Source organism: Chrysemys picta, chromosome 15, assembly GCF_011386835.1.
Source record: "Chrysemys picta bellii isolate R12L10 chromosome 15, ASM1138683v2, whole genome shotgun sequence".
NCBI classification, from domain to species: domain Eukaryota; kingdom Metazoa; phylum Chordata; order Testudines; family Emydidae; genus Chrysemys; species Chrysemys picta.
In genome coordinates this window covers 33019476-33041876 of record NC_088805.1, presented here as the reverse complement: position 1 = coordinate 33041876, position 22401 = coordinate 33019476, and positions in this window count along the sequence as shown.

The window sequence follows — 22401 nt, the reverse complement described above, 5'->3', positions numbered from 1 at the left end:
CGGTGACTGAGTACCCGCATCCCGCTCCTCCCTGCAGCTCAGAATGGGGCCCTGTAAACCCTGGTTTGCAAAAGCTGTTTGGATAACAAGCTGCCTTCCAAGGAATCTCTTTAGAACACAGGGTTTTTCCCCTCCTAAGCACTCGCTGAATGCTTGAATGAGTTCAGCTGGTTTGGCTAGAGCTCTCTCTGTGATATCATAATCTGATCATTTCTTTGTGGCTTTGGTGCTCTAAAGCAATGAAAACCATGCAGCGCTCACAGCTCCGTTCTGTGAGGTATTATATACTGGCGTCAGGCACAGGCTTTTCCAACGCATACGTGCGCGGTGCAGTGCATGAATTCATGCTGTGTGGGGCCATATTAACGGGCAAGCCCAAAGATGGCAGGGAGCAGATTTCCATGCTGCTCATCCACCAGACTTTCACTCTTCGGATCACTGCAGGCAGGAGCCACATTCACAAAGGAGGCTGTGCTGACCTGGTCTACCACGGTATGTTTTCAATGAACGGCGAGCTGACCTGGTATTTTCTCTGCTAATATTGGAAGTGTGATCACATGGCACCTAAATATTAACAAGGAACTGGCTTAAGGAAGTCAGAAGCAGAACATGGGAAGGCTTCTAACGGATAGGTAACCACAGCAAGAGGAGGCAGGAAGAATTCTCTGAACTTCCAGTGCATATTGATCTTCTCATTTTATAAACAACTCCCCCCTGCTCATTGCAGCTGGTAACTCAAGGCAAACGACATAACTTTATTCTGCATGTGTATCACGCGGTCTTTCTTGGTTACTGCATTGGGTGCCTTAGAGTTCAAAAGCAGTTCCCATTATAATCTGCTGGTTTTGGTCATACTCTTGTGAAACAAACACCTGGGTTGATATTTTTCCTGCTTGGTCTTGGTCAGATTTTTGTGAAATTTTGAGCAAAAATGATTCAGCAGTTTTTGGGTGAAAGAAGAGCAGCAACGTTTACTTTCCTGTTACAAAACACAACAGGATCATTGTAACTATTTTTTCCAACAGGGTTTCAGCTCAAAAAGCTGGCACTTGGAGGTCACTGTGTGACATGGAATAGTCCTCAGTGAGCAGCAGGGCATGGCCCGGGGGTGGGAAGAAGGCTTGGATTTAGCTGATCTCTGAGTGTTTGAAGAAAACATACTGCGTATGCTCAGTTGAGGGTTTTTTTATGAAAGTTTGTTAAGTGCACAACTCAGGGACAATGTGCTGTCCGTGTATTTCAAATGAAGGTAGCCAGGCAGTGAACAGCCTCGCTCCAGTGTAACTCTCCAAAGGTTTGGGAAAACCCAGGTCACGTGGATGAGGCCTTATGCATAAGGAAAGTTCCAGGACTCAGGAGCTCCTCTCCCACCGGTTCCACCAGCTGTCCTAAAAAACATCTGCCCTTCACCACCCTTAGCTAGTGAGGCCTCAGCTCTCTGCCCTGGCGCGGCCAATGTTACTATCCTTGTTTTACAGGGGAAGTAACTAAGGTCCAGAGAAATTAAGGGCTTGATTCATCTCCCATCAAAGGCAATGGACAACTTTCAGTGACGTCAGTGGAAGTGTGGTGGGGCCCAGAGGGTATGCCTGCACTGCAGTTAGAAACCCGCGGCCCGGGCCGGCCGACTCGGGCTTGCGGGGCTCGGGCCAAGGAGCTGTTTAATTGTGCCGTAGGCATTCGGGCTTGGGCTGGAGCCTGAGCTCTGGGACCCAGCCTGGGCCCCTTGAGCCCGAGTCAGCTGCCACGGGCCAGCCGAGGGTTTTTTAGTTCAGTGTTGACATCCCCTCTGCGTACTGTCTGTGCTCTCAGGCCCAGGCCTGGCAGCTGTGTGTCAGTGGTGGGGGGCAGACTCCGCAGGGCCCCGGCACAGAGCAGGAACAGAGTGGGGAGCGGGAGCCATCCGACTAGCACTCTCATCAGCACCACCAGAACAGCAGTGCTGGCAAGTCCTGGGGCGGTTTGGGGCTCTCAGGCACTGTAAACCTGCCATGTTCTGAGCAAGGCTGGCAGGATCCAGCCCAGATCCACTCTCCAAATGCTGAGACACATAGCAAATACCCCAAACAGAAACATCCCCACTTCTGCCTTACCACTGGTGTTAATCTGAGTCACTTTCCTAGCTCAAAGTCCTCCTGTCACAGCTTTCCGTCAGGCTGGGGCGGAAGCTAGCACTGGATGTAAGCTTCTGTGTAATATGCACCTCAGACATTTTTTCCCCCATGTGTGATGTTGCAGGATTTTCATAAGCCTTTTGGGACAAAAGATATAATCAACAAGAAGGAAAACAGGTTAGCAACAGAAAATGGGATTCAGACACAGACGAGGTGCTGCCAGGTCCTGCTTCTCTCTCACTTTTGAGGTTAAAAATGCCGAGAATTGGATTTGGGGAAAGTTTTGCCAGTGGGGAGCTCTTGAAAGCACCCACAGGAATTTCTTTCTCAGAACTCTTCAGGTAATACCTTGTAACTTCATCATCCTAAATAATTTAAAAAGATGACCCGTCCCCAGCACACAAAGACTGGTTCGATAGGCTACTAACAAAGCCTCTGAAAAGATAACGAGTGAAAGGCAAGCCGAGCAAGAGCATGCCTGGCAGGCAGACAGAAGCTGGCCAGTATAGGCCAAATTCTTGAGGAGTTGAGTTTCCGTTTGGGCTCAGCTTTCCTGCTGATTCTATACACCTAAAGAAAACAAACTGTAATCCTATCTGGGGCCCAGCACTCTATTTATTTCACCTGGTGAAAAGACCTTGCCAATTCCTCCAAGCTGACAACCAGTGCCTGCCCAGCGAGGGAGTTGGGCCACAAATATGTTCTGCATTATAGAGAATTTGATATTAAAATAGAATGTGATCTTATGAGGACATATTTGCACTCTGACTGTGCGAGACATTCTTCCAGGTTCCTTGCCTGTTTCACTGTGTGATTTGGAACACGCTCGGTGTGGAAGGAATCCAGTTATACAAGTTATAATCTGCAGATTACAAGAGGGGAAAGTGCACAAATCCCCCCAGCCAGGGCGGCAATCACACTTTGCACCTTGTTTCAGGCAAGAAACTTGGCTTAAAACTGACAGACCTCTGGTAACATGGATCATTTCTTTAAATTGCTCAGTAATAGGGTCCCCTGCCACTCCCCCCGCCTTCCTCTTGCTTTCTCACTTCCTTCCTCTCTAATTTCTATGATTCTCTGATTGTGTAGTAAGAGCCCTGGGCTGTGGACGTTGCTAGCGTCCAGGCGGAGCTCCCCACCCATCCCAGCAGCTGCCCTTCCTATGGTACAGTTGTTATCTCCATCTGCTCACGGAGGTTTCATGCCAACGCTGTTTCACAGATCAGCAAGCTAAAGAGGAGAGCGTGGCTCCCTCCCCGTGCCTGCTGTCTAGTGCTGGAGAGCTGTGTGCTACCCTGTGTCACAGGAGTTACCGAGTGAATTAAACCCGGGAGTGCCAACTGCGTTGGCCTATCCACACAGGCTTAATTCAATTATAGAAAAATACAACTGGCCGTTGCACAGGGCCTGCAGAGACGAGTAAATAGTCTCTGGTGAGACTGGTGAGTGGAACAGTCCCCTCAGTGACTGAGCAGAGTCCAGCAGAGAAATTCTCACCATCAGCAAAATGAGAGAGGTGTTTCCATGGAGGGGAGGGGGCTGTGTGGAAAAGCCAAGAATTTCCCACTCTTGCCTTCTCTTTCCTGCACTTCACCACGTGTGTTATTCTGCACAGTCGGGGCACCGACTAGGATCTGCTTTGTGAGCCTCTGGTGCAGGCCCTAATGGAGTGAGGGAATACTTGGCCCAGGAGGTGACAAATACCTGCAGTACCTGGGCAGGTCACTCTATAGCTGCCTTGCCAGACGGAGGTGGAAGGAGGCGCTTGGGTGACTGTGGTTCTGAAGGGCAGCAATGAGTCCAGCATCACCCAAGACTGTGCACCGCCTTAGCTGTCGGAGTCCAGTGCCCATGGTCTCCAGCTTTGTGGAGCATTTCCCCATTCCAGCTAGCACCGTATTGGTCATCTGTGGGCTGAGTGGGGAGCCGACGGCTGTTCTTCCAGCACGGGCACCCATCAGAGACAGCACTTTCCGACAGGCTGGATAAGAGACACAGAGCTGAATGTCACCAGTGGGTGAACAACCACCATGGAGAATGGAGCGATGCTGTGGACGCTGCACGTCAGAACTCCTGGTGGGTGGGTGGAGAGGGAGGGCAGGCTGGCTGTCCTTGGGAAGCTGTGGAAAGGGACAAGTACAGACAGTGGGTGTGAGCCCATCGGCTCCTCCCAGGGCAAGTGGAGGAGTGACCAGTGGTGTGTAAATGATAATATCAAGGGCTGCTGGCACAGCAAGGTTTTTTGTGTCTGTTGTTGCCCTTCTGTGCAGCTCCCACTGGTTCTACTCTAGGCTCTGGCCTGAGGCCGGACTGTCGCTTTTGGCAGTTTGCTCCAATCACCCTCGCTGTTAGAAACGGGGCCTTTTTTCTCATTTGAATTTGTCCGGCTTCCGCTTCCAGCCTCTAGTTCTTGTTCTGCCTTTCTCGGCTGGATTCAACAGCCCTTTTGTGCCCAGTAATTTCTTCCTAGGAAGGTACTTACAGAGCTCCATCTGCTTCGTGCATCACAAAGGGATTGAGAGGTGCCTGATTACAATGTTTAAGTCTCTCCTTGTGAGGCATTTTCTCCACCCCTCAAATCATTTTTGTGGCTGTTTTCTGCATCCCCTCCAATTTCTCAACATCCTTTTACAATGTGGGCACCAGAACTGGACACAGTATTTGAGTGTCTGTCTCACCATTTCATATACAGTCGCTTCCCTGCTCGCTGGTCCCCGGTTTATACATCCCAGGATCGCATTACCCTTTTTGCCACAGCATCACACTGGAAGCACATGTTGAGTTGCCTAGTCCATTACAACCCAAAATGTTTTTTAGAGTTGCTGCTTTCCAGGATACAGTCCCACATTCTGCAGGTCCGGCCTACCTCCTTTGTACCTACATGTATAACGTTGCATTTGGTTGCACTAAAATGCATTTTGTTTGAATGGGCCCCGGTTATCCAACAATCCAGAATGCTCTGTAAGGCTGGCTGGCCTCATCAGTATTTACCACTGTGCCAATTTTTGTGTCAGCCACAAATATTATCAGCAGTGATTTGATATTTATTTCCCGATCATTGACAAACATGTGGAACAGTGGCAGGCCTAGAACCATCCCTCCGGAACCCCACTAAACACACCCCCATTTGATGATTCCCCATTGCAATCTGTCACATAGCCAGTTCTCAACCCATTCAGGGTGGGCTTTATTGATATGACATAGTGCTAATTTTTAAATCAGACTTTTGAAAGGCATTGACTTTGTAGCACAAGATATTCTACGTCTATAAGTTTGGATGAAAGGGTAACAACATAGATGTAATAATCTCACAAAGAATGACACCAGATTTGTTTGATGATATCATAAAACTACGGTGACTGGCATTAATTACATTCCTAGCCTTTGAGGCTTGGTCTACACTAAACCCCCAAATCGAACTAAGGTACGCAACTTCAGCTACGTGAATAACGTAGCTGAAGTCGACGTACCTTAGTTCGAACTTACCGCCATCCAGACCCGGCAGGCAGGCTCCCCCGTCGACTCCGCGTACTCCTCTCGGCGAGCAGGATTACCGGAGTCGACGGGGAGCACTTCTGAGTTCGATTTATCGCGTCCAGACTAGACGCGATAAATCGAACCCAGAAGTTCGATTGCCTGCCGCCGAACCAGCGCGGTAAGTATAGACAAGCCCTAAGTCTTGATCACTTTAATTCTGTACCAGGTTTTCCATTCTTTTGCCCAGGATTGATGTCTGGCTAACCAACCTATGAGCTATTCCCCATCAAACTGTCCCCAGTACAGGTCTGTCTCCAGTGGCGGCTCCAGGGACCAGCGCTCCAAGCGCATGCCTGGGGCGGCAAGCCATGGGGGGTGCCCTGCCGGTCCCTGCGAGGGTGGCAGTCAGGCTGCCTTCGGCGGCATGCCTGCAGGAAGTCTGCTGGTCCTGCAGATTCGGCGGCAATTCGGTGGTGGGTACGCCGAAGCCACAGGACCAGCGGACCTCCCGCAGGCGCGCCGCCGAAGGCAGCCTGCCTGCCGTGCTTGGGGCGGCAAAAAAGCTAGAGCCGCCCCTGTCGGTCTCGCATGCCCTGTTTGACCCAAGTGGCTAGTCAAAGTTTGGGACCCTGGGTATGTTCTATTTGGGAGTAGAAATGGTTGATAGTCAGATATTTCTCTGTAAATAAACAAAACGGCTTCAAAGCCCTATGTCTCTGACTGCAAAAGGAATCAAATAGCAGGAAACAGCATCTTTTGCTCATAGCCCCAAGAGAACACTTTTCAGCCTACACCCCGATCCAAAAGCCTCTCCCTAGGTTTCTTCCTGGTCTGCTGCTGTGCCTTCAGCTGCTCCTTCTGGCTGGCTGTCCTTCCCGCTCAAGGGTTTGGTCTGTTCCGCCTTCCCCCCCTCACACACACTAGGTCACAGTACCCAGTGGGACCCCCTGCTCACATGGTGCTAGTTCCTGGGCAGAGTGTGTCAGGCCTTGTAAGGAGCACTCAAGGGAGCACCTATCATAGGCGAAGGGCGTGTTCACACACTGGTTTGAACAAGGTTCTAGCCCAACCCCTCACAAGGGTTCACCCAGCGCAGAACATCATACTGGAGAATTGCGAACAGTTCGCATGTTGGCACCAGCACAGACCAGTGGGAGCACGTTCCCTGGGAACAGCCTCGCTCTCCCAGAGGGCTTCCAGTGGGGAGATTCCCATAGCCACAGGTAGTCAGGAATGCTCTGAAACTAAAAGTGCTAAGTATGTTCACAATCCTTTCCACAGCCTTCTCTTGGAAGACAGATGGCCGACAGGCTCCTTAGCTGCTTCCCATTTTGCTTTGTCACACGGCTGTGTTAGGAAGAGTGGTGTGCAGACATTTACTGAGTTTGCTCACAATGCATTAACCCTGAAATGCAACCGAAGAGAAAGCGCCATGTTCCAGAGGCCCTGACTGCTGCTGCCCTGAGTTGAACAACATTAACAGCTCTTAGGACAGTTTGTACTTGGACTCACTTTGTGGTCTCATCAGTGACCCATTCACGTCTTCCCCCCCACCCCCCCAGAGTGAAGCAGAGAAGAGGCCATGCAGTATCACAAAAGAGTCACATTGCAAGGGGTTACCGCAGCTGTTCTTCCATTGGGAGACCTGTCCAAAGCATAACTCTGGCTGGGGCTTTGGACACTGGGAAGTTTGCCTCACAGACAGGGTGCCCTGGGGCCTTTGCTTTGCACAAGCACATCATCTTCCAAAGCCAAGAATTTGGGTTTGGATTAAACCTTGGTTTCATATTTGCATACAGGGTTATTATGCTTAAAACTCCCACTGATCACGACCTTTGCGTTATCACAGTTGTTTCTGGCAGACAGTTTGGCCATTGCTTCATAGTCCGTGAATGAGAATCCCTCAGCTTCGCAGAGAAGATTTGGAAATGTCAGTATTAATGCAGCTAACGCAGGCCACAGGCCTGTACTGTGCAGTTACTGTAAGGAAACTCTGAGCTCACAAGCTCTGTGGGTATTGCTGGGTGTGCCGGTCACCCCGACTCTTACCAGGCAGGTATTTCCTATTGCTGAGCACATCAAGCCCTTCCTACCACAGCTGCTCTACTACGGAGGAGACAGCAGAAAGCTTTGGCTAAGCACATTGCATGACTTGTTCCAGTGCTCTGTGATCTGCGCCTGCTTCCAGTGAGCTTCTGGCTGGAATTCCAGGGAGTGGATTTAACCAGTAAAGTCCTAAATGTTCTGGGACCTGCTTACTGAGAGACACCTCTTGCCATCCTGGGCGGCCCCAGCTGAGATCAGCAGAGGTGCTGGAGGCTTTGAGGGTGGGTCTTTGGGGGTGGAATTCCCTCCTTCCCCTTGGCTTTGTTAACTTTCCGAGCCCACTGCTAACCCCACCTCTTCTCTGGTCTGTAAGGCTATCGAGGATGACATGGGCCGAGGTGGAGCTAGACATATTTCTGGGCAGACCTTTTCTGTGCATGTGATTTCAATGTATGGCATAAGGCCCAGAGCACCAGAGCGGCATTCTAGAAATGTAAGTCAATAAGCCCATAAATGAGCAGCCAGCCCATTGGGGAGATGCAGCCATTTGTGGTGAGGATCCTGGTTAGAGCAGCGATGATTAGACACTCACGAGCCATTTCCCCAAGTTATATATCTTGGGCTTTACTTTCCTCCAATGCAGCTAAAGCCCTTGAGCTCTGAGCCCAGACCTGTGCCAGATTTCATGGGTTTGGTGTGTGTTCGGTTTTTTTAAAACCCCAAAGCTATTTGTCACCTTCTGAGCTACTTTGCCAGCAACGTATGTTCCTGCATTGCTGGAGGGAGCACTTATAGCGTCTCCAAATGGCCCAAACCAGGTATTTTAAAATTGTGATAAGCCAACCTTTGTTCACACTCTAACATGTCCTATGTCCGAGGGACTCCCAGAGCTGCTGATGAATGAGCAGCACACAGGGAAATGCTCTTCTGAACTATAGGAACCAGGAGAAGTGGGAACTCGAGGTAGTTGAAAAATGCCAATTAATTTTTGTGGGGGATTTTGAAATTTTTTTTTGAGAAATTTCCCAAGAATATATATATATATATATATATATATTTGATGAAAAGTGAACCTTCCCTCCCAATGTTTGTTTTCTAAAACTGATTTGGGTAGGGGATGGGGGGGGGGTTTCAAACCAAAAAAATGATTTTTTTTTTACCAAAAAGTAAAATTTTTCACTGAAAAACTTTTGGTTTTAGGTTTCCAATGTTCGAAGAACAACTAACTAAGGACACAAAAACTAACAACAAATTCTTTCTTGGCCTCCTTGTTATACTTTTACATTTGACTTACCAGAGTTTATGATCCTTTCTATTTTCCTCACTAGGATTTGACTTCCAATTTATAAAGGATGCCTTTTTGCCTTTAACCACACCTTACACTCTGCTGTTTAGCCATGGTGGCATGTTTGATATTTTGCTTTTTTTTACTGTTTTTTTTTATTTTATTTGGGGAGTGCATTTCATTTGAGCCTCCACTATGGTGTTTTTCAATGGTCTCTATGCTGGCATTTCACCCCTGTGACTGTTCCTCTTACATTCTCTTTAACTAGCCTCCTCATTTTTGGGTAGTTCCCCTTTTGGAAGTTAAATTCTACTGTGTTGGGTTTCTTTGGAATTTCCCCCCCTACAAAGATATTACATTTAATTACATTATAGTCACTATTACTGGGTGGTTCATCTACATTCACCTCTTGGACCAGACCCTGTGCTCCACTTAGGACTCAATCAAGAATCGCCTCCAGCTGCTCCAAGAAGCAGTCATTGATGGTATCTAGAAAAGTTCTCTCTGCATCCTGTCCTGAGGTGACATGTACCCAGTCAATATGAGGATAACTGAAGCCCCCCATTATGATTGCATTTTCTAGCTATGTAGCCTTTCTAATCTCCCTGGTTTTACATGCTCAGCCTTGTAAAAGGCTCCTTATATCATATGGAGAAGACACAACTTTAATGAAACTGCACCACCTCTGAGAAGCAAATGGTTCCATGGTCCAGCATCAATGGACAATGCACCTGACAGTGCCCTGTTCCAGTGCCGCCGTAGAAGTTCTACACAATTAAGGGTTTACAAATAGTTCATTATTTATGGTGTTTCACTTCCACTTTGTTGGTATGAAAAGAAGTGACTGCAAACACTGAACAGCTCTCTGTGCTGCCACCCTGAAGAGCAACTGAGCACAGCTGGAATTATTTTAATAGCAGAAGTCACCGAATTGGAGTAAATTCCTAGAATTGAATGCTAGGTCTGTTCTTCGATGGGCCTGAAGGTGGATTTCCCACTTATCTGATTATCTGCTGCCTGAGCCTCTAAAGTGACATAGCGATCTCTTACTCCTGGAAAATGCAAAGACCGTGTGGGTTGGTTTGGCCGTATGGCTCTGTCCCGTGCAGTGGGCCCGTGGCAGTGCAGGATCCCAGTGCTAAAATTCATAACAAAATGAGACTCCTTGTAAAAGGGGTGAATCCCATCTGCTGTAGATGAGCCAAAACACAGCCACATTCCTCTCTGCCCCTATTCTAACCGCTAATAGAAAAGGGGCTCCAGGGACTGGGAACATGATACAGACCCTTTCACCTCTGGGTCACCAAATCCAGTCCAGACCAGCCCTAGCTGAGCGTCGTTGCTGTTTGACACAGCTGTTTGGGGCCCTCAGGAAAATGTGTTCGGACTTTCTGGTGTCTGTGTCACAAAGCTCCCCGGGGCCGGGCTGTTCAGCAGAGGCTGGGTACCGACTGGCAGCAGGGCAGGGTGTGGGCCCCCCGGGAAGGGCTGAGGCACCTGGCTGCTGGTGTGTGTGGGCAGCGGGCCCTTGGCCTGGCATGTGGACAAAGAGGTGAAATCAGCCCCTCGTGGCAGTGAGGATGGTGTAAGGAGCAGAGGCTGGAGATGAAAAGCGAATGCTATTGTCAGACGCTGTTTCCAGGTTAAACAATCAGTGTCAGGGCCAAGCGCAGTTTCTGGAGGAGCAGGCACAGCTCTCCAGCTGTTTAAATCTCGGTGGCTCTCAAATAACAAGATTAGGCAATTGTGGGCTGCAGGAAGGAGATCAGTAATTACCGCCTGATTGGCAAGGAGCTGTAATTAAAGCGCAGAGCAGTTCAGACTCTGGCGCACCCGTCAGGTTTGCAGCTCTGCGTCGCCATCTTTGCATTTGGTTTTCATTTGTTTGCCCCTTACACTACAACTGCCTCTTTGGTGGGACTCAGGCCTCTTGCTGCCAGCGGGCAGCTCAGGCCTCTCCTTGTGGCACCAGCTGGTGCAGAGCTTTGGTTCGGGCCCTGGGCCAGGCCACTTCCTTCCCAACCCAAACAGCCCCCAGGGGACATGAATGCAGGGAGCAGGTCACCTTCTCCTTTGCTTCTCTGAAGTCCTACCTGTGGTGCAAAGCTGCCTGGCCTCTGACACAGATAACGTCTGTCAGCCTACGGACGGACAGACAGACAGACAACAGAGAGCCCATGGGAGCAGGGACCAGCTTTCCCGAGGGTTTGGAAAGCACCGAGTGGATACTACCAGCCAAAAATACTAGGAATCGATGTGCTGGCTTCACACTGACCCCTCGTCCTGCCTGTGACTGTGACAGGGACCGGGGCAGTGAGACGGTGCATCTGCACGGCATGGTGAGCGCCAGGCTGGGGGGCCTGGGCTTTTGGATTGGTGATGCCAAGCCGGCGCTTGAGCAAAGCTGGGCTTACAGGTGCCGAAGCCGGGTCTCACAGCCGTGCTATGCATCCACACTGCACAGTGCAGATCTGCGGACTTGGCTCAGCATCTTGGACCATCTCACAGCAGCACTCAGACGCTGAGCCGCTCCCCCAGCGGGAGCCTAGAACCTGGGTGCTCGCTGTTCTGAGCCAGGCTGATTTCATGTGTGGTCGGCTGGGCTGAGGGCGCAGTGCAGCCATATCCGGCGAGGGCCGAGGGACGGGAGAGAGAGATGACGGAGCCCCCTTTTTGGGAGCAGCATCCTTGGCAGTGGGGTGAAAATCCCTCCCTGCCTGAGCCCAAGGGTGTTGAGCTGCTGCCCACTCGCCAGTAAGGCAGGAAATCGCAGGCTGTAAATATTCACACACGAATGGGTTTTGTTCAGTGTTTAGCGCTGGTGACTCAGTGCATGTTTTAAAATGGAACATGGCCTCCCACGCACATGATGTGACTATTGTATAAAATATCAGCTACAGTGTTTTCAAAACAACCCCCTCATTCACCACTACCCCCAGCATGTCAGGACGCTGGGTCTCCCTGGACCAAGGTGCAGCCAAGGGAGCGCTGGCCCAGCTGGATTGCCACGGAGATGCAAAGAGAAGAAAGAGGGCCATGGTCCTGCAGATGCGTTTGACTGTTCATCCCATAAAGGCCTGAGCATGGTCGATAACAATCCCGCCAGCCCGTTGAGTTGAACTAAGTGGGGATTGGCGCCAGCTGCAATGAGTGAGGCACAGTTCAGTAATTCGTGTTTTCCAAATGGGACCATTGGTCAGCTCCAGTGTTTGCTAATTCTCCGACGAGCTCTGCCAGGGCACAGGGCGCTCCGCTCCGGCAGGCTGAGTGCGACTATCGAATGTATTATTAATGCCTCGCCCTGCCCCAATGTGTGGCCCAGGCGTGGTGTGGGTTTAGCCAACGGGCAGTAGCAGCTTGCTCAGCGACACAGGAGGGGCTGGCTGCTGGCTCCAGCCTCAGGTGTTAGCCCCCTCGACTCTCCCTGGAACTCTGCAGGCTCAATTCGTCCCTCTCAGGAGATGGGTGGAGCGTCCTGCTGCTGAATCTTGGGGTGGGGGGTTCAATGCACGGTGCTGTCTGCTTGCATCCCGCGGCCCTTCCCATGGGAACCTGAAGTGGAGTTTTACAGACTCTGCGCAGGCTGCAGGGTGGAGGGATGAACCTTGGGGATTCATTATCTCTATTACTGTTAAATCTTGGGCTTGGTGTTTGCACCATGGAATACATTGGTAGAAAATACTCTGGTGTCTTTGGCCAAACATTCCCTCCCCACCGCAGCTGCTGCTGTGCTGTGACTGGTGCCAATGGGGCTGGCGGGTGCAGGGTGATGCAGAAACGCACAATTTGGTATGTGGCATTTCCCTGGCCAGTGCTGACTGAAGTGCATTGCAATCCAGGGGCTTGACTCTCCTTTCCCAGCGAGAGCTTCCCTGTCACTTTCCCGGGGTGTCACTAGATGGCTAATGGAGAGCAGCTGAAAGAGGCCTATGCCCTGTCTGGGACAGACCTGCGACGCAGAAGCTGAATGCTATCAAATACAAAGAGGGGATATTTCTAAATTATATGTTATGAGCAAGAAGGAAATGCCAGGCCCTCCCCGCCCCCCTTTTAAACTTAAATGCACAAGGAAAAGAAACAATGCCATATTTGTTCCCAGCTGACCTGCCGTACCTGCCGTCTGTACTGTTCAAAGCGGAGCAGGGGACACTGCAAGGGACTGGAAACTCAGCTAGAGTTATTGCTTTGTTCAGGATATTTAGCGTGGCTCCCACCCGATGGACTGAACGGAAGTGCCCCAGCTTTCGATAGAATGGCCCCAGAGTGGCTAGTTAAATAAGATGAAAATTTGTCTCCTGGTGGCTCAGTTGTTTCTAATTAGCGTAAATATAAACACTGAGTCCCAGCTATTGTGCAGACTGAACTGTGGTCTAGGTGAATTCTCACGTGGTCCCAAGTGGAGCCGACTCAGCTCCACCTCCTTGTTCGTTAGCTGGGATTTCTAGCAGCTTTGCTCTGCATCGTCCTGCAGGCACATTCTGTACTAACGTGGATGGTTGCAGAGTGGCAAGAACCCTTCACTCTGTACAAAATAACTCCACTAGCAGAAGAATCAGCATCTCAAAAGCATTTCACAAACAACACACAACAATTTCAAGTTTGGGGGATGACTTATTTTGCTCCTGTTGATGTCTTATTTCCCTGTGTCATTGGGGTCTTGCAGGGGTCCCATTAGGGAGAAGGTTGATGTCCTAGCCTAAGAATAGACTAAGTGCCAGATAGCGACCCCTAGAGTTAGGGTTGCATAAGAGTTTCTACACACTTCTCATTTTCCAAACCAGTCACCTGCTGGGCTGACATTTTCCAGGCTTCTTGTTTGCCTGACGGTGAATTGTTTTCAGAAGCTTGAGAAAAATTCCTTCAGCTGTGTCTGAGGTCTGGGAGAGGGGAAAATACATTTTTCCCACTGGAAAATCTTTTTAACTACTCCCTCCCCCCACCCTGCCCCCCAACAGGACTCTGGCAAAAAAAGACCCAGTGTCTGAAAACCTGGAAACTTGGCCTGGACCTCGGCTTTACCTTTGCCACTTTCAGCTCCATAAAGCCACTGAAAGAGAAATCGCTTCTGAGCATGCTCAGTAGGCACCCATGAATTTTTTTGGTGCTGCCTCCTGAAGCCCACACCCCTTTGTGTCACCCTGATGGAGGCTGGGCAGGGCCACGTTTGCTGTTCTTAGGCTCCAAAAGAGATAGTGACTTTTTGGGGGTGGGGGGTTGGGGGAAGGGGAGAATTTGTTGTCAGTTTTGCCCTGCAACCAACAGCAAAGCGCCTTGATTTCACGTCCAAGAGCGGAATTGCCTGGAAGGCAAATGTCAGGATTTGCACAGCCTCAGCTGTGCTCTTTGTAACTTCTGAGATTCCATTTAGTTAAGAAAAAAGAATTCTTTCTCAAACATCTCAAGGTGGAAAACTGTCTCCAACTGGACAGTGACAACAGCAAAGGTTGGGAACTTCCCCCTCTTCCAACCCATCCATTGAACGTAAAAAGAAATTGCCCGTACTTCACAGAGCATCTTTCAGAACTGTGTGGGTGCGATATTAAATGTGCAGTTAAAATCAAGAAAAGGAAGAAGTTAGACATTAACTCTGCTGTTTGCTCATAGAAATACAGAAACAGCACACATTTTTCTGGTTAAATGTGCAGGTTATAAATTGAGCCAGACCTTTAGTAGGATGCATTAAAACACATACTTGCATGCACCTAATTTGTCTGGAAATACGAGATGTGCACTAGTAAATAAAGTATTTGCCTCCACTTGTGGCCAGCTAGGTATCTAGCAGGCTAAGTGTACATGCAAATAACCAATGTGTACAAACACAGTATGCATGTGTGTTTAATTTTGGAGTATGCAAATATTTGTGCCTAAATGCTTGGTCCTAAACTTGACTGTCTAGCCCAAATGATTAAAAATATCTACCTTCTTCAGGAGGTGCTAGATAAGCAAATTGGTGGTGGGGGGGGTTACTTTTGCATTTCTTGCCTTTTGTGATTTTAATTCTGCACCCTGAGTGTTACATTTCTGTAATTTTGGCACTGAACACACAGGCTTCTGCATCAGGCTGAGTGGTTACTTGTGGGGCCAGGTGGATTCTGTCCCCTTCTCCACGTGCAGTTCCCCATCCCTGGCTAGGTGGCAATGGGCATTGGCTGTTACTTGAGGCAGACTCCTGTGGTAGATGGAGCTAGTTTCTGCAGATTTGCTTGTGTCTTGGTCCATTGGTCCATGTGGAATGATCGAGTTCCTGGTTAGAAGTGCTTGGACCAAAAGGCCTGGGGAGATTCTAGCCTCAAAGGTGTCATGTGGAAAAGTTCAGATCCCGTTGCTCCAGTCCTTCCCTGATAAAAGGGGCACCGTTGTGAACCATTAATCCCACTTTCGGTGGCGAGCTTTTGGCTGTTTGGTGATTATCTAGTTCTACAGGCTGGTGTTTTGTGGGTTTTAATTAGTTTAATGTAGCTGCTCCAGTTGTTCCAAATAGCACAAAGAAAATGAAGCACCCCCCCCCCCGATATTTCTGGGTGAGACACAATATTTGCATTGTGCACTGGAGTTCGCTCTGCTGTATGCTGCGAGGGCTGGAGATCCAGCTGCTGAAGTGGGTTGAAATGGAACAGAATGCATTTGTGCTGAAAACAGCCGAGTGATTTTAGTCACTTTTTGAAATGGGGAAAATTGCCTCATTTTTCAGCATGTGGTCGGTGATCCCACACTTCCCCAGTGCTGTGCAGAGATTAGTTCATACTTTTTTTGATGTTTTTGGCCTGAAATGAACACTTCTAGCCGGAGGATAGATAATTCCACTTGTGTCAGTCTCCCGGGGCACATGCAGGGCTGCAGAAACAGGAAATAGGAAACGTATTACATACCTTTCCCCCTCAATTGTATTTTCATAATGCATGGAAAATAGCAGAGCTCTGAATTATTTGAAATTTTAGAGTTATTTCATATTTATTATTGAGAAACAATCTTTCTTTTCAGAGAGGCCTCATGGTGTCAAACCAGCAGTCTGGCCGGCTAGTGTCCCGCCTGCTCCAGCTCTCTGGGTGTGCTACACGCACTGAACACAATCTGTGAAAACACATGGAGAAGAGGGGAAACCTGCCTCCCAACAGGTGGCCTCCTCAGCAGATGCAGCCCGATGCTAACAGGGCCTGGGGGCAGCAGGAGGCAACCCTGCCAGCCAGGAGAAAGCTTCCTGAGTTTCTCCAGAAGCCTTTTTGTTTTTCTTTTCTGATTCTGGAGAGTGCTCGCTGCAGTGCAGTGCTGGGGGAGTAGGGTGTGGGCAGGACACTCGCTGCAGTGCAGTGCTGGGGGAGTAGGGTGTGGGCAGGACACTCGCTGCAGTGCAGTGCTGGGGGATTGGGGTGTGGGCAGGACACTCGCTGCAGTGCAGTGCTGGGGGAGTAGGGTGTGGGCAGGACACTCGCTGCAGTGCAGTGCTGGGGGAGTAGGGTGTGGGCAGGACACTCGCTGCAGTGCAGTGCTGGGGGATTGGGGTGTGGGCAGGACACTCGCTGCAGTGCAGTGCTGGGGGAGTAGGGTGTGGGCAGGACACTCGCTGCAGTGCAGTGCTGGGGGAGTAGGGTGTGGGCAGGACACTCGCTGCAGTGCAGTGCTGGGGGAGTAGGGTGTGGGCAGGACACTCGCTGCAGTGCAGTGCTGGGGGAGTAGGGTGTGGGCAGGACACTCGCTGCAGTGCAGTGCTGGGGGAGTAGGGTGTGGGCAGGACACTCGCTGCAGTGCAGTGCTGGGGGAGTAGGGTGTGGGCAGGACACTCGCTGCAGTGCAGTGCTGGGGGAGTAGGGTGTGGGCAGGACACTCGCTGCAGTGCAGTGCTGGGGGAGTAGGGTGTGGGCAGGACACTCGCTGCAGTGCAGTGCTGGGGGATTGGGGTGTGGGCAGGACACTCGCTGCAGTGCAGTGCTGGGGGAGTAGGGTGTGGGCAGGACACTCGCTGCAGTGCAGTGCTGGGGGAGTAGGGTGTGGGCAGGACACTCGCTGCAGTGCAGTGCTGGGGGATTGGGGTGTGGGCAGGACACTTGCTGCAGTGCAGTGCTGGGGGAGTAGGGTGTGGGCAGGACACTCGCTGCAGTGCAGTGCTGGGGGAGTAGGGTGTGGGCAGGACACTCGCTGCAGTGCAGTGCTGGGGGAGTAGGGTGTGGGCAGGACACTCGCTGCAGTGCAGTGCTGGGGGAGTAGGGTGTGGGCAGGACACTCGCTGCAGTGCTGGGCGGCAGGTAGCGGGGTTGGAGACAGTGTTCGCAGTCTTGGATCCTGTGCCACCCTCTGCCAGCTGGACCGCCTACAGAGACTGCAACTGCTCCTACGCTGAGAGCTGTGGCTCCGTAGCCTGGGTGTTAGTGGCTCACACCGAGCAGTCTCAGGTTCAATCCCCAAAGACAATCCTGCTACGGGCACTGTGTTTGGCGATGCCACCTGCGATCACTAAACCACAAGCTGCTCCTGGAGCTAGGAAGAGAACCAGGAATCGTGATGCCCCACATCATATCGCTGTCTTACAAATACAGGCCTCTTCCTTTCAACATGTGTGGCATTTCCCCTGTCTGGGCTGGTGCACAGACGTGATCTGCACCTGGTCCCTCACGTGTGGCTACTTAGGGTTGTGGGCTCGAACCCTGAGCCACCCACGTAGGGATGAAAGCTAGTAGATACATTATAGTGCATGTGTGTATGATAGAGTAAAGCCCCTGGAGGAATTGCTGGAATTATTTTAAGTTGCAAGTCACCGTATTTGGAAGTGAATTTAAATGCTGTGCTAATACTTGTTTTTCTTTTGCTTTTTTATTATTCATACTCGGTGATTGGGCACTGTCCCTTTAAGGATAGGATGTGGCCGACTCAAACATACTATGTCCAGAGCTTAGGAGACCTGCCTGTGCTAGCTCCGAAAAGGTCAGACCCGATTTAAGAAATGCGTCTTTCCAGAAGGCAGCCTCATTCTCTGACGTGTAACGGCAGCACCTGTGGGGGCCTGGCTGCCCCAGCGCATTGCTAACCCGCTATAGAGCCTTTCGCCGCATGGATCCTGCCCAGCTCAACGGCGTGAAAATCTGTTCCTGGTTCACGCAAGTCTGGCAGCGCCTGCAGGAGAGGAGTTTGGTAATTCCCAGTTGCAGCTCCCATATCATGAGCGCATCACCACCTGAAGATACGCCTGCAGGGACCGGGGTACGTGCTCCGGCGGCCAGCCTGCACCGCCATGTCTTTGCTGCTGCTGTTACCGGTGCGAAGCTAGAGAAGGTGAGCAGAGGGCTACGACATCTTCACTTGCTGTGTGCAGACACCCCAGTGAGGCCCTGAGCTTGGCTGGGGTCTCCAGCAGAGCTCCTGCAGCTGGCGCCAGTATCACCGTCTGCACCAGACATTGGGCAGAGCAGCAATTGTCCATGAGGAGGTGGGCAGGGGGCGCTCGGAACTTGGACAGGCCAAAGCCTGTCTAGTCTTCTTAAAAACCCCGCAACTTTCTGGGGCCTGGCCCATGATGTGTGAGCTTGGCGGTACTGTGCCCATTAGTTACACGATGTAACTGCGTCGAAAGCCTGGTGTGCAATGGGAGCAGAGGCGGGGGTCCCTAGGGTGATGGAGGGGTTGCTCCCCCAGATCTGAGCCGCTGCTCGCCCACCCTCCTAGGCAGCCCAGCCCAGTCCCACAGGCAAAGCCTCCCGTCTGGTGGCACCAGGGCCAGCTTGGTACCAAGCCGCCTGGTTGTGCAGCAGCAGGGCATATGGAGCCGGCGGCGGGCAGTAAATCTGTGGGGCCTTGGCCTGGGGCTGTGGGAAGAGCCCAGCCCGAGTGCAGCCAGCGTCAAGGGAGCGAGCGGGACAGAGGGAGGGAGGAGAGGGGGAAGGAGCCAGACACTGCCACAGCCAGCTGAGGCCATGGGCACCGCCCTGCGCTCGTTCAGAGGGGCCCCCCAGCAAATCTGCGAGCGGCAAGAGCCAATGGGCTGGAGGGTGACAGGAGCCACTGCTCTGGGAGCAGCACAGGGTGGGCCACCCCTCCTCTCCGCTCTGGGCCAGGAGAAAGCGTGACCCCCCCCACCCGCATGCTGGAGAGCAGGGCCTGGCAGTTTTACTGAGCTCCCCTCGCCCCCACCAGCTGGCCATGAATCGGAGGCAGACAAAATAAGGCTCCGGGTGATAGTTTCATCATAATTTCCAGAGTGGCAAAGATCTGGAAGGGGAGGCAGGTTGACCTGCAGGAAAATGTTTCAGTCTGTCCTGGGGCAGTCACGAGGCAGGGGAACGGCTCCAAAGAGCTGCAGGGCTCGTGAGAAACAAGCATATTGGTTACAGACATAATTGGCTCATCATGTAACACGTCCTACCACAACTGCTGCCATTAAAATGGATGCTTATTTTACATTCAGAACCTAATAATCATCCATTTCCATTCACAGTTCAAGCCAGTGGTTGGAAGAGGAATGAGCAACAGACATAAATATTATAAACAAACTCAGTACATCAAGGTTTGTCAGCTCAAATTGAGGTGGGTTGGCACCTGTTCCTGTCTGGAAACACAAGAAAGAGTGAAATACAATCTCCTGGCAGTAATTACACACCAATTCACTCTCTTGTTTTCTTATTCCTTAAAATGTACCAGCAAATCAAAGCAAATCCTCAGGCCCTGTGGAATCTGGCTCAGCACACGCCTTCGCAAATTAGCTTTGCTTAGTTCAAAATATTCTGGAGCAATTTGTAAAGAACTTGCTGAGCTTCTGACACAGACATGGACTGGCCTGAGCAGCCCGGCAGGGCAGTGAGTGTGATTGGCTTGGAGGGGGCACTGGGGGGCACAGAGAGTTTCCTAGGGCTTGATTTGCAGAGGCGCTGAGCATCCTCTGATGTCACTGGAGGAAGCAGAAGCTGAGTGCTCAGCGCCTCTGAAAATCCACCCTCAAATGGCTGCCCCAGGGTCACCCAGGGAGTCTTGTTTCAAGTGGGACTAGAACCCAGGAGCTCTGACTCCCACTTCCCTGCCTGAAACAGAATTCATCCAATCCAAGGCCCGACAGGCAGAAGGGGCCATTATGATCACGGGTTCTGACCTGCACGGCACAGGATCTCACCCAGTAACTTCTGCACTGAGCCCAGAGACTTGTGGTCGAGCATATCGTTTAAATATATGGAGATATCCTATCTCGTAGACCTGGAAGGGACCCCAAAAGGTCATCGAGTCCAGCCCCCTGCCTTCACTAGCAGGACCAAGTACTGATTTTTGCCCCAGATCCCCAAGTAGTCCCCTCAAGAATTGAACTCCCAACCCTGGGTTTAACAGGACAGTGCTCAAACCACTGAGCTGTCCCTCCTCCCAAGGCCAGCCAACCTTACCTGGAGAGCATAGCCATTGTTCTCCCAGGGGGCACATGGCAGGCCTCACTGTGACATCACTAAGTTCTGTTTGTAAAGTGCTGTGAGATCCTGGCACAACTGGGGCATTTAAAGGGTGGAGCATTATTGTTTCCAAAATATCTGCAGTTTTCCAAAAGAAATGCGCTTCTTGTAGTAATATATGTCCTGGAATCAATACACAATCCAATGCCAAATGAAGCCTGCTACAGCAATGTCTCAAGGCCAGGCTCTGGTCTCAGGTGGGCGCTGCGCATCACAGTCCCGAGAGTTTTCCGTGTTATGTCAGATGTGTGATAACGGAAACATCCTGCACAAATGCACGTTCCCGCTGAGCTACCTACTCAGCCCACACAGAGCAATGGCAGGTTGGGGACGGTTACCGGAGAGGGGACACTGTGAATGGAAAATGCACCTCGGGTGGCTCCAGCATCAGCTGCAGGGAGTGTCTCAGTGTCTTTTCCTGCACAGTGTAATTATGAACTTTCTTGGGGGCTTTAATTTCTATCTTTTCCAACAGGACATTTAAAATTCCACCCTGGCTGTCCGGTGTTGTTTCTGCAGCTCGCAGGATACCACAGTGAGCCTCTTGCATAGGATGGGGTGTCTGCTTCCTGATGGGGACCTGCATTACCCTCCCATTGCTGTGAACGCCAGAGGGAGATTCTACGCCAATAGGGGACCCCGTCTTGCAGGCACAGTGGGCTGGGAACAGAGGTTCCAGTATTCACTTTGATCCTTATGGTTATATCTACCCAGACTGTCCACAGGGACTGTACAAACCCTGTGCATTTGGGGATGGAAGAAACCTTTTTCATTACGAGCAGAAAAAAAATGAAAACAAAATAAAATGGCATTAATAAATAATGTAAAAGAAAGCGAGCCAGGCTGGGGCTAATGAAGAAGGGGATGTAACACACTATTATCCCAGCCTATTGTTATGGTTGTTAATTTTATACTGAATAGCATCTCCCAGGTGTGCCAATTCAGTGGATTATTACCTGGCCCCTGGAGGGAGCTAACTGGCATGCATTGGGACTGGGACACTTTCCCCCATTGTTAGCAGGAGAGTTGAGATTGAAAAACCCTTGCATTTGGCATGTGTGTTCCTGAGTGTCAGATGCTCCTAAGTACCTTGCATTTTGCCAATCCATTCTGCATCTCTCTAATTTTCAGGGCTGTCTACCATTGCTGGTGAGCAAAGCCTGTGGATAACCCAAGTAAATGACTTTTTCCATGACTACAGATCGAGCAGGGAGAGCTGTGTGATAAACAGAATAATCCTTTTTCTGCCTCTCCCGGCTCCAATCTTCTTTGCATACCAAATAAACACTCTCAAGCTGCTTAGAGCAAACTCTCTAATAGACTGTAGTGCCTGGGCCGTGCAGGGCCCGGCTCTGGGTCAGATGGAGGGGCAGGACAGTGGTGTGAAGTCCCAACCGTTTTTTTGAAGTAGTTTACATACCCCCAAGCACAGTGTATCTTGGCACTTGGTTTGCATTACTGTATAATCTAGGAGCACCCAAAATAGCTTCCAAAAGGGCTTTTGGGGTCATTTCTTTGGCTTTTCCCATACTGGCACATGGGGACACAGAACACAGTGTGGCGAGAAACCTGGGAACTGCAGGAGCTGGCTGGGCCTTGAGAAACTTGGTAGCTAAGATGAAGTGCACAGTCGAAGTCAACATTCTCCCTTGTTTGCTGCAGTGGGTTGGGCAATCTAACCACAGATTCTGCATATCCTGCTCCATCGAATCCCTCATTGCGATTGGCAGTGATCCTCTTCCCCTGTGTCTTTCGCAGGCACAAGGCCATACAGCACACGCCGCATGCACCTTTGGGCTGCCTGCTTCTCAAATGCACAGAGGTGCAATTTGCATCTTTAGCGCTCGAAGGGTCCCTGATTTCCGGCTCCATATGTCCATTGGCTACCATGGCCGGGAGCTGCTCTCCCTCAGGAAGTGTGCTGCTTCCCAGTTCAGGTTGCGTGTTTTATAGCAATTTAAGGGAATCCAACTTCTGTTCATTGCCACCTGTTTTGTAAGGAGCCTCGGTAGCTTGTGGACTCCTGTCCTTCCTGCCACTCGGCAGAGGGGCTCTTTTCTTT